This window comes from Pteronotus mesoamericanus, unplaced genomic scaffold (genome assembly GCF_021234165.1).
Source record: "Pteronotus mesoamericanus isolate MK-2021 breed Mesoamerican mustached bat unplaced genomic scaffold, CSHL_Meso_final contig_25, whole genome shotgun sequence".
Taxonomy (NCBI): Eukaryota; Metazoa; Chordata; class Mammalia; order Chiroptera; family Mormoopidae; genus Pteronotus; species Pteronotus mesoamericanus.
Window position 1 is genome coordinate 18,034,199 of NW_026555105.1, and position 14,610 is coordinate 18,048,808.

Here is a 14,610-nt window from a genome sequence, read left to right on the forward strand (position 1 = left end):
TGGAGACCCTATTTTAAGACTGGTAGTTTCTGCTTTCGGGAAAAGCATTGAATCCTAGTGAATCAGGAATGCACCTATGCAGAAGATGCTACCTGACCCCTGCTTCATTATAATAGCATTATAATAAGTTAGCATTGTGGGACCCCCTTCCCGGTAGGCAATCAAGGAAATTATGGGAGACCCACCCTAAAGGAATAAAAGCCCTCTAGCCGCTGAGTTCAGGGCTGCTGTTAGGCTGTTAGGCTCTGCTCTGCTCTTCTCTGCTCCGCTCTGCTCAGAGTTAGCCTGCTCCCACGTTCTGTGTGGCTTAATAAATCTGCTTTCTCTCACTTTCTGCTATAAACTCTGTGTGTTCAGTTCAATTTTTTGTCCACGATCACCAAGAACCTGGTTACCTGTGCCCACCTGTGACACAAGAATCTACTTCTTTATTACAAGCTGTTATAAAGAATCACCAGGTGATTCTGATATAAATTTAAAGTTTGAGAATGAACAGCCTCTATCAGCTGATTTCTGTCCTCAGCCTTGCCTCCCACTCCTCCCTAGGCTTCAGCCTGGTTTTCTTTGACCATTCCTACATCTGTTCACTTGCTTATTCAATGACTACTATGCACTATATACGCATACAGAAATAAGGCATTGATGGATAAGATAAGGAAGATTCCTGACAACATGACGATTATATTCCAATGATTGTGCAAGAAATACACAAGTAACAAATACAATCAAGACAATTTCAGATTATGATAAACATTACTTGAGGAGCAATACTTTTTAAAGAGACATCTTAAGGAATTTTCATGATTATATGTAAAGATTTAAATATAAAAATCTTCCCCCTCAGTGGTTTTAATTTTTCAATTTTATTTTTTGAATAAGTAATAAATATAAATGGTACTTCATAAAAAGATGTGTGATGAGAAGTTCCCTTCCCCACATCCCATTCATCCTGCCTACTGACAACCACTGCTACCCTATGTCGTATAACTTTCCAGAAATAGTCAATACGAAGATAAGGCCACTTCTTATAGGATGGAATAGATGGGGAAATTGAATTAGTGTGGAGTGACCAAGATAATCACTTCAGAAGAAGGCTACAATTTTATCATCTTTCATAAGGTCCTTGGGATATCAGTGAAGATGGAAATCTAAAAATTGAATTTAAAAAACTGAATTTTAATGATGTTCAAAAGAAAAATAAGCACCTCACAGTCTCCAACCAAGCACAGGGCAGGTAGATGTGGGAAAGAGCTGCTATAACTATAGGACAAGCATATCAGACAAGCATAAATACATGATTTTTACAAGAATAAACATACATGGGTTTATGTTTATATATTCTCACTGTTTTCTATACAATGGTGGCATACAGTACACACTATTTCGTATTTTATCTTTTATTGAGTACAATATACATCCAATAAACTGCACAAGTCTTAAGTGCAGAGCTCAATCATCCTGCTTTTAAAAAACTTAACAATATACATTGATATTATTCTCCATCAAGATTTACTGTGCAGTTTCATTTTCTTTGTCAGCCTCAAAATGTTCTACCATTTGTATGTACCATAATTTATTTAACAAATAAATGCTTCAATTAATATCTTTATTCATTTGTCATTGAATTCACTTTCAAATACATCTGTAGGATGAATTACTAGAAGTAAAATTATTGGGTCAAAGGATATGTGCATTTTAAATATTGATAAACAATAGAGGTCAATACTTTAAATAAGATAGGCAGAGAAGGCCTCTCTCTGGGGAGGTCATATTTGAGCTAAGACCTGAGTAATGAGAAGTAGAAAACTACATAAATTCTTAGGAAGAGTATCCTGGAAGAGAGAACATTGAAATTTGGAAAGGCACTGAGGTGATAAGAAGCTTAAACTATTCAAAGAGCAGAAAGGAAGGCAGCTCAGCTGAAGCATAGTGAGCAAGAAGGCAGGTAACAATATGAGGCAGAAAGCAGCCAGATCACATAGAGCCTTCTAGGCAATGGTAAGAAGTTTGAATTTTATTCTAAATGGGTTTCTCCTGGCCTCCCTTACACACAGAGACCCACCTACACACTTTTGATCATGCCATTGCCCCTGTTCAGAATGCACCAGGACCCCATGGCTCTCCCTAAATACTACACTACCCAGAGTACTTATGGAGAAGGTAACTGAAACCCAGAGAGATGTAATAGCTTGGCCAAGGTCACACAATAATTAAGTGGCAGAGCCAAGAATAGATCCTCAAGTCTTCTGATTTCAAGTCCAGGCTCTTTCCCATCATACTGTGAAGGACAGAGGCTAGCAGAGAAGCCAGGCCTTTGGATTATCAGCCTCTTCCCACCTCCTGGCTTGATGAGTCAGTTACTATCCTCTCCTTGGCTTAGCTCCCGTGGGGTGGAGAGGAGCCAAGCAGAGAGAGCTTTCTAAAGTGAGAAGGAACAGAGAGAGAGGAAGCTGGCAAATGGCCCTGAATGACAGAGGCAAAAAAGCCATTTCCTTAACTGACCCACTGACGGGTGCCATGGGAGCTTCAGAACATCTCCAGTTATGGCTAAAGGCAAGCATATACCACGTACCCATGCACACATTTCTACATGCATACCACATACCAGCTCACCTGTGTACACTGACACGCATAATATCACATATAATAATATAAAAATACTCCAAGTATAAAAGCTGCCCATGGCTCTGATTGGTGTGGCTCAATGGATTGAGCACCAGCCTGCAAATCTAAAGGTTGCTGGTTCTATTCCCTGTCAGGGTACATGCCTGGGTTGTGGGCCAGGTTCCCCATTAGGGGCATGCGAGAGGCAACTAACTAATGTTTCTCTTGCACATCGATGTTTCTCTCCCTCTCTTTCTCCCTCCCTTCCCCCTTCTCTGAAAATAAATAAATAAATAAATAAATGCTGCCGGTATATTGGGTTGGCCAAAAAGTCTGTTTAGTTTTTTTCTGTAAAATAAAAGACACATTTTTCATTTTCACAAATAATTTTATTGATTTGGATATTTTGAGTGTGTTGGCTATCTCCTGTGTGGTATAACATTGATTGTTGTCAGTATCTCAATTTAATCCATATCAACTTCAACTGGTTTACCTAACCATGAAGCATCGTCCAACAAGAAATCTCTAGCACAAAACTTTACAAAACACTTTTGATACATTCAGTCAGTCACGGCACCTTCTCCATACACTGTACAAATCTTTTTTTTGCACTTCAGTTGTGTTTTTACCTTTCTTGAAATAATAAAGCATAGCATGACAAAAATATTGCATACCTTTTTCCATCTTCAGTATTAAAATGGTTATACAAAAATTCACCAATTTTGATAAGTTTTTTAAATGCACACTGATATGACAGCTGGCACAATAAAATCTAACAAAACTCTTTCGAATGAAGTTAGACAATGAAGCGCTACTAGAGCCATCTTATGAAAAAAACAAATGAAATTTTTGGCTGACCCAATACATATATAGGCACAAATATGCATAAATATATGGACCCAGGACACAAACATGGGCCCCTCTGCAAGTACATGCACCATATTTATGTACCCACCTATGTGCACAGCTTGCCCCCCCAGAAACTCTCTATCAAATGTTTTTGTTTCATTTTCTTCATTATTTGAAATTATCTCATGTATTTTATCTACTTGTATATTATCTGTGTCTTTCACTGGAATATAAGCTCCATGATAATGGGGACCTTGTCTGTCTTGTTCATTGGTACATCCCTCACACCTAAAATAGAGCCTGGTACATAGAGTACACAAATAAGTACAGAGAAAAGCACAAACCTATGTAAGAACAGCTTATTTGAGCTAATTTCTAGTTACACAAACATACCACAGTGTACATTCCTCTCCCTGGCTCGGGGCTCAAGTTATACATTATTGATATAGGCACCTTATTCCTTTCAGTGTCTTCTTTCTCTGACATATATACTGGGCTGGGCCCCCTTGCTGTTTGGGAGGGGGAAGGGACAGAGTACTAGCCTACTGCAACTTCCCAAGCCCTCTAAGATGTTAGAATTTTTCAAAGAATACCTAATTTAATCTCCTAACTCTGAAGATATCCAGAGAGGCCATTTTTTGTGTTTGAGGTCACATGGTAGACTAAGGCAGAACAGGCACAAGGACTCAGGGGCTGGGCCTCTTTCCTCTACATTGGGAGTTGCACACTCGAAAATCAACAGAGTCCAGGAAGATAACATAAATGAGTGAAGTAGACCATATAAAAGAAAAATTTTGATAGCCGCAAGAAATAGTTCACTTTCTTTTCAACTTTTCTCTAAGAAAACAGCAGTGCACGTACAATGACAGTTAAATGTTTTGGGGGAGAAGGAAGAGAGGCAGGGACTACAAAACTGGAGAAGGAAGCACCTACTACTTAAACTTATCTCCTATCAACTTTTGCCCTCTGGGAACAAAGGCTCAATGTTGCCATTTGTTTTTTCCAGTTTTTAAGAGACAACTGGAATCTATTTCTGAAGTATTGATGACTAATTTTATAAAGTTTTAAACACTGTGGTCAAACAAAACTATTTATAAGAGCTCTGACTGGTGTGACTCAGTGGGATAGGCATCATACCACAAATTGAATGGTTGGTTGCTGGTTCGATTCCCAGTCAGGGTACATGCCTGGGTTGCAGTTCAGGTGCCTGGTTGGGGGTATGTGAGAGGCAACTGACCAATGTTTCTCTGGTACATCGATGTTTCTCTCCCTCTCTCTCTCCCCCTCCTTTCCTCTCTCTGTAAAATAAATAAATAAAATCTTTTTCTTTAAATCCTATTAATAAGAGACTTAGCCAGGAGGCCACCAATTGGGAACCCTTGCTGTAGACCAAACTAACTTCCCCTCTGCCGGGAGGCTATGTGGTATGGGACAACCCAAGGTACACAGTCTTCTCATCTTTCTCCTCCAGGGAACCTTCTCTATCTACCTTACCCTTACACTCTCCAAATTTACTGTAATCTATTATTGATTCAAAATATAGTTGGAATTAACTATAAGGTAGACTACGTCTCTTCATATATATTTGTACCACCCTAGTCCAAAATCACCATTGGTAAGTGAGATCGTGTCACTCCTCTACTCAAAATACTCAGATATCTTCCCATACCATTTTTTTATTAATTAATTTATTTTTTCAAATACATTTGTCTCCACCTTCCCACCCCCGTACCATTTTGAGTGAAAGTCAAAGTCCTCACGGTTGCCTACTAGCTCCTGTATAATCTAGATCCTCATTACCTGTCTATCCTCATATAACTCCTATTCTCTCTTCTTCTCCCCATCAATCTGCTCCCGCCACATGGCCTCCTGTTTGGCAAAATCACCAAGCATGCTTAACCTCAGAATTTTTGCCCTCTACTTGAAGCATTCTTCCCCCAGACAGCCATATGGTTTATTCCTTATCTTTGAGTTATTGTTCAAACATTGGCTCCTCGGTCAGTTCATCCTTGAGTACGCCATATAAAAATCATTCCTTGTCTCTGCTTCCCTCAAGCCTCAGATGTTCCAAATTAACATGTTTCATGAAGTCTTCCCTAGTCTCTGTTTTTCCTCACCTACCCCAAAGCTGAAAGTTCTTTCTTCCTCCCAAGGCCCTTTATCTCACCTTCCCTATGATCTATCAGTTCTGCCTCATATTACATTAATTGGGGCTTTATCTTTCCCATTGTATCCTCTGCCAGAGCAGGGGTCATCATGTCTTCTTACCATCTGTCCCCTCCGAGCACAGTTGGCACAATAGGTACTTAAGGTTCATAGTCATATCATTGAAAAACTGATAATTGGTTAATGAAAGGGAAGACTGGGGCTCCCCCTCTCTATATGATAGATAGTGATTAGATTGGAGATTTTAGTTCCCTAGACTAACAGAAAAGTAAGGAACAGGATAGGAGGAAAGAGCAGAGGAAAAAATATGTAGGAAAAACTGGGTTCTTCACAGGAGCTTCAGCAGGTAGGATCTATCCTGGTGAGATAGGCCTTCCAGAGGAGAAACACCCAGATAAGAGAAGTCAAACTTGTTATGAGAGGAACACTGGACAGAGCTGTGTGGCATGAAGAAGAGAGGAAATTGAGAGGCATGATAAGTTTTAAATATCTGTATATCTGTAGCCTCACTCTGATTCAAGCCGCCTTCAACTATTGCCTGGATGACCACAATGGCCCCAAACTGATCTCCCACTTCATTCTTAGTCCCTTCTCATACACATACATCACCCAAAATGATCTACCAAAAATATAAGCCAAACTACTGCTTAAAGCCCTTTAGTGGCTTCCATTTTATGTAAAAAAAAAAAAAAAAAAAAAAATTCCAAACTTTTCCTATGCCTTTTATCCTCTCCAACTCATCTGCCATTGTTTCATTTTGCTTAATAGGCTCCAAACACATTAGCCTTCTAAATGATAAAACATGTCATGTTCTTTTACTAGCTTTCCCCAACACTTTAAGTGGTTTGCTCTATCTCATGTTTCAGATCTCAGTGCAAATGTCACTCCTCTAGTGAGGCTTTCCCCAACCACCCTAAGTAGCATCAGCCCTTCATCACAACACTGTTTATTTTTTCATAGCGTTTTTCTCAAGCTATAATTTTTATTATTCATTTACTTACTTCTTTTGGCTAATTTTCTGTCTCCTATACTAGATGGTAAATTTTTGAAGGCAAAGACCAAGTTGGTCTTGTTTACTGCTGAATAATACCTAGTGCCTTGCAAAAAACCTTGTATATAATAGGTGCTCAAAAAATGTTTGTTCAATGAATGAATGAACCTGAAGGATTATTATGGAAGAGAATCAAACTTGTGTTATGTAATTCAAATGGGAGGGTTCAATATAAGAAAAGCCTCAGTGGAACAGAAGAGAGCCCAGAAATAAATCCATGTCTCTTTGGTCAATTATTATTTGACAAAGGGGACAGATGCAAAAAATGGAGTGAAAATAGCTTTTTCAACAAATGGTGTTGGAGATCTGGACAGGTACGTGCAAAAAAAATGAAACTAGACTACCAACTTACAAAAACAACAAACGTAAACTCAAGATGGATAAGATACTTAAATATACCATGATACCATAAAAGTCCTAGAGGAGAACATAGGCAGGAAATTTTCAGATATCCCACGCAGCAATGTTTTCTCCAATATGTCCCCTAGAGCAAGGGATATAAAGGAAAGAATAAACAAATGGAACTACATCAAATTAAAAAGCTTCTGCACAGCTAAAGAAAACATTAGCAAAATGAAAAGGGAACCAACCGTATGGGAGAACATATTTGCCAATGATACCTCAGACAAGGGTTTGATCTCTAAAATATATAAAGAACTCACAAAACTCCACACCAGGAAAACAAAGAATCCAATTAAAAAATGGGCAAAGGAACTGAACAGATACTTTCCCAAGGAGGACATACACAGGGCCCATAGACATATGAAAGGATTCTCAACATCACTAGCCATCAGGGAAATGCAAATTAAAACCTCAATGAGATACCACTTCACACCAGTCAGGATGGCCATCATAAACAAATCAACAAACAACAAATGTTGGTGAGGTTGTGAAGAAAAGGGTACCCTAGTGCACTGTTGGTGGGAATGCAGACTGGTGCAGCCACTGTAGGAAACAGTGTGGAATTTCCTCAAAAAACTAAAAATGGAACTGCCTTTTGACATAGCAATTCCACTGCTGGGGTTATACCCTAAAAATCCTGAAACACCAATTCAAAAGAATCTATACACTCCAATATTCATAGCAGCATTATTTACAATAGCCAAGTGCTGGAAACAGCCTATGTGCCCATCAGTAAATGAGTGGATCAAAAAACTGTGGTACATATTACACAATCGAATGCTACACAGAAGAAAGAAGGAGCTGCTACCCTTTGCAACAGCATGAACAGAACTGAAGAGTATTATGCTAAGTGAAATAAGCCAGGTGGTAAAAGACAAATACCATATGATCTCACCTATAAGTGGGACCTAATCAACAAAACAAGGGAGCAAAATAGAACCAGAGACATGGAAATGAAGAACAAACTGACAGTGACCAGCGGGGAGAGGGGAGGAGGATAACAGGGGAAAGAAGTGGAAGGGTCAAGTCAAGGAACATGCATAGAGGACCCATGGACAAGGACAATGGGGTGGGGAGGAGGATTGGATGTGGGAGAGGGGGTGTGTGGGCAGGGCAGGGAAGAGAAACGGGGACAACTGTAACTGAACAATAAGAATTTGTTTTTAAATCCTTTCTGTCAGAGCTGTCCAATGATGGAAAATAGTCCTTCAGGAGCTCCCTAACTCTAGAGATATCACACAGAATTTGGGACTTGCAGGGATACTAGAGAGCAGACTTCACAACATGGTTTGGACCAAGCAAGACCAGTGAATATCAAATTGTGGTCAGACAGTGTTAATAACACAAGTTCCACGGTCCAGCCCCACATGGCTGCAGCACAGGATTGTGTAGGCTGGGCCTGGGAAACTCTGACAACTACTAGATTATTTTCCAGGGAGTGGAGTCCTTGGAATTTCAATTTTATAAGCAACCCTTGTGATTCATGTTCACTGAAGTTTAAGATGATCTTTAAGACCCCTCCAACTTAGAGATCTTTGATTCTGTAAGATTAGGAAATAATGTGAAATAATGTGTTATATGATTCATAAAGCACTGCACAAATGTGAGGCATTTACATATAAGTACACCCTCAAGTCACTTTCCCTCTCACCAAGGGAGTAGGGAGTGGGAACAACGTAACTTGACCAATTAGCAGCCTAATGTTCTCTCTGGGTACTCCTGCCCTAGCTAAGAGAGAAGGGGGAAAGGCTGGAAAAAGAGGTGGGAAGAGGTACACCCCTAAGACTGAATCACAAATCACTTAAAATGCAAGAGGAAGATGGAGCTTTTGATGTCCACCATCCTTATTTACAGATGAGAAACCTATATGCACAGAAGAGACGTGATGGACTGGAGGTTACTTAGCACATTGGTAGCAGCATTATTCTAAAGTCACATATAGCTATTGAACACTTGAAATGTAAAATGTAGCAGAGGAACTCCATTTTTAACTTTATTTAATTTTAATTATTTAAAAAATTTTAATTCTCACCCAAGGATTTTATTTTATCTATTTATTTTATTTTATTTTATTTATTTTATAGAAAGGAATGGAGAGAGGGAGAGAGAAACATCAATGTGAGAGAAACACTGATTGGTTGCCTTCTTGTACAAACCCTCACCAGGGATTGAACCCATAACCTGGGTATGTGCCCTGACCAGGAATTGAAACTGTGATCTTCTGGTCTATGAGATGACAATCCAACCAAATAAGCCACACAAGCCAGGGATAATTATTTTAAATATTAAAAGTAGCCTGTGACTAGTTCTGGAATCTAGATATCTCCAGTTCAGGGCATTCTCCTCCTAAATGACCTGGCCCCCAAAGGGAGGATGTTGTTTGCAAAGCCAAAATTAGCATAAGGAAGAAAATAAAAATGTAGGAGTCCTGAGAACTGCAGGGTTGAAGTCCATTAAGGATGGGTTTTAGTGGAGCTGTGATTGCTCAACAAAATTGAAAACATGCATCTACACAAAAATTTGTACACAAATGTTCATAGCAGAATTATTCTAATTCATGATATCAAGAAGTGAAAACAACCCAAATGTCCATCAATTGAAGAATGGATGAATAAAATGTGGTATATTCATACAATGGATTATTATTTAGCATAAGAAGGAATGAAGTACTATACATGCTACAACATGGATAAACCTTGAAAAGATTATGCTAAGTGGTAGAAGCTAGTCACAAAAGGCCACATATTGCATGATTCCACTTACATGAAATTCCCAAAATAATGAAAGCTATAGAAACAGAAAGCAAATTAGTGGTTGCCTCAGGCTGAAGTGGGGAAAGTTAGAGGAAAAGGAGGAGTGACTGCTAATGAATGTGAGGGTTTTTTGGGGGGTGGTGAAACTGTTCTAAAATTAATTGGTTGTACAATTCTGAATATACCAGATAATCATTGAAATGTGCACTTTAAATGGGTAATTATAATAGATGAATTATATCTCAAATTTAAAGACACTAGTGATTTTTTTTATTGGAATTGCAATAAACATACAGGTTAATTTGGGAATAAAACAGACATCTTTACAAGTTTTCCCTTCCAGAAAGACTGTCTCTTAGCATTATCTACTCATTCATTTATTCATTCATTCACACTGTTCATTCATTTGTTCATTCATTCATTCATAATGTCCCTTTCTATTTGCCTAACTACTTGGCACTTACCTATTATATTTTTTAGCATTACAATCATATGTATGCATCTGTTTCCCTCACTGGATTGTGAGTTCCTTAAAGATAGACAGCATATCTTTTTTATCTGTTTCCTCTTCAGTGTCTAGCACAAAGTTTGACTCGCAGTCTGCACTTAATGAAATTAATGGATAAAAGAGTGAATAATTGAACAAACTTCTCTGCTCATATTATCAGCCAGACCCAGGCTAATCAGAGTGAGGAAACATAAAAGAAAAGGAGGACCCTGACTGGCATGGCTCAGTGGGTTTGGCATTGTTCCTCAAGCTGAAAGTTTACCAGTTTTATTCCTGGTCAAGGCATATGTCTGGGTTGTGGGCCAGGTACCTGGTTGGAGGCATGCAGAAGGTAACTGATCAATGTTTCTCTCACACATCGATGTTCTCTCCCTCTCTTTCTCCCTACCTCCCTGCTCTCTAAAAATAAATAAATGAAATATTAAAAAAAAAGAAGGAAAGGAGGGACTATTGAACACACAAAGAAAATAGGTGCTAGACCAGGACGGGAAAATGGTAGACACAGAGAGGAAAAAGAGTGCAAAACTTATGGAATGGGATTTGAAAGTGTATCAAAAAGCATTTCGTGAGCCTCAACAATGGGCTTAGTTCAGGACTCCGTGTCATGGGAGAGACTGGAAGAAGCCCCAGCATGTGAGGCTCAGGCTATGGGACTCCAGCTTTGCAACCTGGGCTATTGTTGTACCCTGTCCTCCTGCCAGCTGTTTGCTGGCCTTGATCCAGGGACTTCATGCCTATTACCCTTGGCCAAGGTGGCTTTAGTGCCAGTTGGATTCTGCACCTATTCTCTGTTGAGGAGGCAGACCTGAGCCAGTACAGACGGTAACCCTTTCCCCACTGCTTTCGTGCCTGTTACAGGAAAGAAATCAACACATTCGTTCTTACTATCATGTGCCCCTTGCTAGCCCTACCCAAAACAAGAGAATGAAGGCAGCCCTCTCAGATCCTTTATTGTCACAGCATTTGTAATGCTGCCTAAAACAGGAATATGCCTGGAACAGAAAAAGAAAGTAGGGACAACAGCAAGGGGCACCATTTTACATGTACATCAGGTCTCTCAAGTATAAGAGACACACTCAAAAATATTCATTACAATGGTTCATTATTATTTAGGTAGATGGCATGGTTTAAATCACTATATTTTCAAGCTAGGGTATTCTATTCTTGTGGGTACATGAACAGAAAAAGTTTTAAGAAAATAAATGTCCAGATTCTCAGTTTCCATATATAATCTTTCCTAACATTGATCTCTCAGGGTTGGGTCTCCTTTCCCACTTTCTCTTTTACAAATACCCTTTTTCCACTTCATATAAATATATTTTTAAAAAAGCCATCTCTCTCTCTCTCATGCAGAGTGCCAAACAAAGGGACAATTTGAAAAAGTATAACTTCACAAGGAGATCCCCAAGAAAGCAAATCATAGAGCTTCTATAAGAAATCAGTATTGAAAGGAGTAGTATCATAATTCCTTCAGGTGAGAAACTTATGACAAGACTATTTACCTTATTAGAATTATAATTCAGAAGTTAAATATGATAGTATTCACAGGGCCATATATTAATATATTTATTATAATTTAAAAAGAAGCCTTGGCTGGTGTGGCTTAGTGGATTGAGTACCAGACCGCAAACCAAAAGGTCACCAGTTAGATTCCTAGTCAGGGCACATGCCTGGGTTGCAGGCCAGGTCTGGAGTAGGGGTAGTGCAAGAGGCTACTGACAGATGTATCTCTTGCACATCGATGTTTCCCTCCCTCTCTTTCTCCCTTCCCTTCTCTCTAAGAATAAATAAATAAAATCTTATAGAAGAAAAAAGAAAAAGAAGTCAGGCATTTTCTAACAGAAAGTAAATCTGATTGGGTTGATTATATTGACAGGAAGAACTGGCTGTGCAAATTAGATTATATGGTAGACATTTTCTATAAATTATATAAGCTAAACTTGCAGTTCCAAGGTGTTGTGTTGTTTTTTTTTTTTTTTCTTTTATTGATTCTAGAGAGAGGGGAAGGGAAGGAGAAAGACAAGCAGAGAATCACTGATGTGAGAAACATTGATTTCTTGCCTTTGCATGCACCCTGACCGGGCATCAAACCCCACATCCCAGGTATTTGCCCTGACTGGGGGTTGAGCTGGCGACCTTTCCCTTTGTGGAATGATGTCCAACCAGCTGAGCCACACCAGTCATGGGCAGTTCCAAGGTTTTGAAAAATATATACAAAGTATATACATTTATACAATATAAAACCCATTGCACATTGCAATTATTTAATCTTATAATAAAATGTTTAAGTATGAACTTTAAAATGTGTGAAGAGTTACACAATTTTTCAAAATTCTTTTAGGTATACAATTTTTAAAGTTTAAAGCCACTGGTCTAAATAATTTTTCAAAGCTACCCTGTCACCACATCACTGTCCACTACATCAGACACACGTGAAGAAGTTATAAAAATACAAGACAGAAGTCTTATCCTTTGGAGATTCTGATTCAATAGGCTGGGTGAGGTCCAGGAATCTGGACTATAAGAAGATTCTCGGGTAATTATTTAGAGTCACCAGGCCTAGACTTATTTTTGACCCTTAATTTAATGTGTAAATTTGCATAAGTTTCTGTTATTCTCTGAGCCTTGGTTTCCTTCTCTGTAAAGCGTAAGATGAAAGGAGGGAGCTAAAAGGAGAAGGAAGGGTTGGTGTTAGACTAGATAATCTCTAATGTATCTTAGACTCCTTGATTCTCACTTCTCCCTTTCATAGGCAGGAAAATGCACCCTAGAAGTCAGTTTCAGAAAAAAGAGGTTTTACTTGTATGGGTTTAAAAAGAAGAAAAAGAACAAGAACAAGAACAAACTTAGATGAGGTAGAGACCAAATAAAAGTAATGAAACCCAACGTGCCTGTTGTATGTGGGTTTATGTAGGTTGAATAAAAATCATGCTAATTTCATGAGAATAGTATAAAATTGGTTTAGAGAATTCTCCCTCATATGATCCTCACAGCTACTTTAACAGCAGGTAAAGCAGGTATAATTATCCCCAATTAAAAGATGCAAGAAATCAGAGGGAGTGGCTTGCCAAGTCCACACAGGATGGTTATGGACAAATCTGTAACTAGGTCCCAAGTTTCTGACTTTCAAATTAGTGTTTGTTCTACTATACCAATTTGGAGTGTACTTAAATGAATAAGGAGAAGGCTATCTCCTAAGAATCTCCAGAAGGACTGTGAAAAGCAGAGGAAACTGCCATCCACTGTGAGCTTTAGCCTGCGGTCAACATTATAACCAACACAATCTCTTTAATATCCTGAGAACTTCCTGAAAGACCCAAAAGCTAAGGCAAGGAAGCCCACAAATGTCTACTTTCATAGTCCTTAGCAGTGCTAGGAGCATTTATTCATGCATTTGCTCATAGAGACATGACCCCACTCTCCCAAAACAAGGAAAAACACATTACCCCCAACATTTCCTTCCTAAATAAAATTCCCGCTGATTGGCAAAAATCTTGCTGCCACCAGATTGTGAGCTCCATGAGGACAAAGACCTGATTTCCCTTGTATATTGCTATATCCTAAGCACCTAGTACAGTACCTGGCCAATATCTATAAAATTATTTTTAAATCTGCTGCTGGAAGCTAGTAGGTTGTCCGTGGAGCAAGGCTATCTGTAAATCGGGTCCTTACCTAACATCATATACAAAAGTGAACTCAAAGTGGACAAGGACCTAAATGTAAGACCTAGAATAAGAAAATTCTTAGAGGGAAACATAGGGCAAAAGCTTCACAATATTGGATTTGCAATGATTTCTTGGATATGATATCAAAGACACAGATGTCAAAAGAAAAAAACAGACAAATGAACTAATGAAAACTTAAAAATTTTATAAATCAAAAGACACTATCCACAAAAAAACACAACCCACAACATGAGAGAAGATATTTGGATATTATGTATCTCATAGGTATTAATATATAAAATATATGGAGAATTTCTAAAACTCAACAACATCAACAAAAAACCCAAACCAACCTAATTCAAAATGGACAAAAGGCTTGAATAGACATTTCCCCAAAGAAGATATAGAAATAGCCAATTAGCAGATGAAAAGATATTCAACATTACTACTCATTGAGAAATTTCAAATCAAATGACACCACCTTACACACATTAGGACTATTACTATTTAAAAAACTAACAGAAAACAGCAATTGTTGGTGAGAGTGTAAAGAAACTGGAATTCTTGTGCACTGTTGGTTGGGATATAAAAATGGTACAGCTGCTGTGGGAA

At 38.5% G+C, this 14,610-nt stretch overlaps 1 protein-coding gene across 2 annotated transcripts in view; it reads right to left on the reverse strand.

The window, feature by feature from the left end:
- ACSS2 (acyl-CoA synthetase short chain family member 2) overlaps positions 1–14,610 on the reverse strand; it is a 54,449-nt gene that overhangs the window by 15,282 nt on the left and 24,557 nt on the right. The gene's annotated exons all lie outside the window — the stretch shown is intronic.